This window comes from Crotalus tigris, unplaced genomic scaffold, assembly GCF_016545835.1.
Source record: "Crotalus tigris isolate CLP2741 ecotype Arizona unplaced genomic scaffold, ASM1654583v1 scf7180000021160.8983255:1529534, whole genome shotgun sequence".
NCBI classification, from domain to species: Eukaryota; Metazoa; Chordata; class Lepidosauria; order Squamata; family Viperidae; genus Crotalus; species Crotalus tigris.
The window spans coordinates 130475-134401 of NW_024098373.1; the positions used below are offsets into that span (position 1 = coordinate 130475).

A 3927-nucleotide genomic window follows, 5' to 3' on the forward strand; every position below is an offset into this window, starting at 1 on the left:
AGGCAGTGGGGGCCATTCCCTCACTGTTTCCAGGATGGCATCGCAGGCCACATCCGGGCCCCGGGCCTTGTGTTTGACATGTCTGATCTAACTCTAACTCTAAGAGTAAAACATAAGAAGAAAATGGTTGCATCTCCAACTGTTGTCAAAGCAAAAACATCCGATGTTAGCAGCGTTGACACAAGGTTGTTAAGCGAAGCTGGCTTCCCCCATTGAATTGGCTTGTCAGAAGGTCACAAAAGGGGTATCACGTGATCCCTGGGACACTGCAACCGTCATCAGTACATGCCAGTTTCCAAGTGGCCGAATTTCGATCACGTGACCCCGGGGATGCTGCAATGATTGTGTGAAAAATGGCCGTAAGTCATTGCCATTGTAACTTCGAATCGTCATTAAATAAATGCTTATAGGTCAAGGACCACCTTTGAGGTTTTAGAACAATAGGTAAGTAATTTTAAAAAAGGAAAATATTTGAAATATTTTTTAAAGGTGGGAAGAAGCTAATCTCATAGCCTTATATAAGAGCCGAGGTGGCGCAGCAGTTAGAGTGCAGTACTGCAGGCCACTTTAGCTGACTGTGTTCAGCAGGTCAGCGGTTCAAATCTCACCGGCTCAAGGTTGACTCAGCCTTCCATCCTTTCGGGGTAGGTAAAATGAGGACCCCGATTGTTGGGGGCAATGTAAATATATATATACATTGCTTACTGGTGTACACCGCTTAGAGAGTGCTTGCACTTAAAGCGGTATATAAGTCTCATAAATAAATAAATAAATAAATAAATAAATAAATATAGCAAACAAAGTCTTAGAACAGGGGTGGGGAATGATGGCCTTTTATGACTTGTGGACTTCACCTCCCAGAATTCCTGAGCCAGTATGGCTAGATCAGTGGTTCTCAACCTTTTTAATGCCGCGACCCCCAACCGGTCGTACGTCGAGGACTACTCAACCGGTCGTAAGTCGAGGACTACTCAACTGGTGCAGCACCGTTTGCAGAATGGGACTTGTGGCGGGCTCAGCAGGGCAGAGACAACCTGGACAATTCCTATTGGCTTTTGAAAGCCAATAGAATTAGACTCTATTCAAGAGAGTCTATTCTATTGGCTTTCAAAAGCCAATAGAATAAAAGGGAATAGCACAGCTAAGGAAAAGGGGGGAAAATGGCAGACTGCGTTGTTTGGCGACCCCCGTGAAATGGTCGTTCGACCCCAAATGGGGTCCCGACCCATAGGTTGAGAACCACTGGGCTAGATGGTCCCTTTATGACTTGTGGACTTCACCTCCCAGAATTCCTGAGCCAGTATGTCTAAGCATGGAAACCTCTCCCTTTCCCCTCAGCATGGCTGGCTCAGGAATTCTGGGAGTTGAAGTCCATGAGTCATAAAAGGGCCACGGTTCTCCATTTTGTCTTAGAAGATGTGAGTCTTCTACCCAGTTAAATGTCTATTCCAACCATCACAGCTGGGTTTTATTTGCCTAACATCAATCTTCTCCAACATTGTGTCTTTTAATTGTAGAGAATTTCATTTCCCAGATTCCTTAGCTAGCATAGAAACTGGAATTCTGGGAACTAAAGTCTCCCATATCTGGAGGGCCCTGTTTGATGGAAACGGTCTGCAAGTGATTGTTTTGGCTCTCAAACTATTTCTCGATCAGAAAGAGTTGCCTGAAATGGCACCTGGGGAGGGATGCCCAAAACATTTGAGGTGGGGCAAGTGCCTCCCCAGAGCTCCAGAGTACAACTCTAGACTAAATGATTTTTTCTATGTTGTTTGGAAAGAATTGGAGACTGTGGTTATCTTCAAAGGAGAAGTTCTTCATCTCTTAAAAACAGTAACTGACCTTAAAACAGTGACTGTGAGTGGGACCTTGAAGTCCTAGTGGACGATCACTTGACTATGAGGCCAGCTGTGTGCTAATACAATCCTGAGCTGTATAAATAGAGGCATAGAATCAAGATCACGCAAAGTATTAGTGCTGCTTTATAAAACCCTAGTAAGGCCAAACCTGGAATATTGCAGCCAATTTTGGTCACCATATCACAAAAAAAATGTTGAGAGTTTGGAAAAAATTCAGAGAAGAGCAACTAAGATGATCAGAGGCCTTGGAGACCAAAACATACGAAGAACAGCTGCAAAACTTGGGTTTGAATAGTCTAGAGAAAAGAAGAAATAGGGGAGACATGATAGCAGCGTTCCAGTATTTGAGGGGCTGCCACCAAGAAGAGGGGGTCAAACTATTCTCCAAAGCACCAGAGGGAAGGACAAGAAACAATGGTTGGAAACTGAACAAATTAAGGAGAAACTTCCTGACAGTGAGGACAATTAGCCAGTGGAACAGCTTGCCTCCAGAAATCGTGGGCGCTCCATCACTGGAGATTTTTAAGAGGCTAGACAGTCACCTGTCTGAGATGGTATAGGCAGTGGTGGGATTCAGCCAGTTTGCACCGGTTTGGAAGAACCGGTAGTTAAATGTTGCTTAGTTTGGAGAACTGGCTGAACCCCATGTTGCTTCTGGAAGTCCATTCTAGGCCTGGGAGGCCTAGAAGAGGCCTCCTAAGTCTAGAACAGCCCACAGGAAGTGCATGGGTGCCACTTCCAGAAGTCCATTATAGGTCTCAGAGGCATGGAGCAGGCCTCCCAGGCCTAGAACAGCACACAGGAAGTGCATGGATGTCACTTCCAGAAGTCCATTCTAGGCCTCAGAGGCCTAGAAGAGGCCTCCCAGGCCTAGAACAGCACACAGGAAGTGCAGGATGTCAATTCCGGAAGTCCGTTCTAGGCCTGGAAGTCCTGAAGGAGGCCTCCTAGGTCTAGAACAGCCCACAGGAAGTGCATGGGTGCCACTTCCAGAAGTCCATTCTAGGTCTCAGAGGCATGGAGCAGGCCTCCCAGGCCTAGAACAGCACACAGGAAGTGCATGGATGTCACTTCCAGAAGTCCATTCTAGGCCTCAGAGGCCTAGAAGAGGCCTCCCAGGCCTAGAACAGCACACAGGAAGTGCAGGATGTCACTTCCGGAAGTCCGTTCTAGGCCTGGAAGTCCTGAAGGAGGCCCCACAGGCCTAGAATGGCCCACAGGAAGTGCGTGGATGTCACTTCCAGAAGTCCATTCTAGGCCTTGGAGGCCCAGGCCTACATCCACGCAGAGAACCGATTGTTCAGGTATTTGAATCCCACAACTGGGTATTTAGGGGACTGGAACCGGGGGGGGGGCTGGACTAGAAGACCTCCAAGGTCCCTTCCAGCGCTATTCTATTCTTTAGCACTCTGCCCAAGACATATCTGAGCAGACAAGCCAGACTGCAGTTTAGCATTGAGCCCCAGCTGGTCAAATGCCCCCTGTAGGAATTGCTCAGGAAGTCCGGGATCCACTTTGCAAACAAGGCCTCCGTGGGGCATATAGTGAAGAGGCTGGGCTGGGAGCAGACTGATGTTGTTTCCCACCTGCAGAGTTCCCTGGGGGGACTTTAGCTCAGTCATTCTCATCCTGGCCAGCCTACCTGACAGGGTTGATGTTGTGAGGATAAGCATAAAGGGAGATGCCTTTGTAAATACCTTTCAGAAGACAAAGGAGAGGGGAGGGGGAAAGGACAAGGATAAGGGCAGGGAAGAAAAAAGAAAGCAAAGGAAAGGAGATAAAAGGAAAAGAAAGGAAAGGAGAAAAGGAAAAGGAAGGAAGGAAGGAAGGAAGGGGGAAAAGGAAAGAAATGAAAGAGGAAAAGAGAAAGAAAGGACTGCAGAAGGAACAGAAAAGAAAATGGAGGAAGGAAGGAAGGAAGAAGAAAAAGGAAAAGGGAAGGAAGGAAGAGGGAAGAAAAGGGTAAGAGGAAAAGAGGAAAGGGGGAAGGAAAAGAGAAGGAAGAAAGGAAAGGAATGGGGGAAACGAGGAAGAGGAAAGGGGAAAAGGAAAAGGGAAGGAGGAAAGG

The 3927-nt window shown here is 47.2% G+C and overlaps 1 long non-coding RNA gene across 1 annotated transcript; it reads right to left on the reverse strand.

Annotated features, from left to right (window-relative positions):
• Positions 1–276: 276 nt before the first annotated feature.
• On the reverse strand, positions 277–3680 carry LOC120320097. The gene is made up of 3 exons (XR_005559900.1): positions 3502–3680; positions 1843–1931; positions 277–333 (listed from the first exon to the last, which is right to left on the reverse strand). It is a non-coding gene; the product is annotated as an uncharacterized LOC120320097 (long non-coding RNA).
• Between the last annotated feature and the right edge of the window lie 247 nt (positions 3681–3927).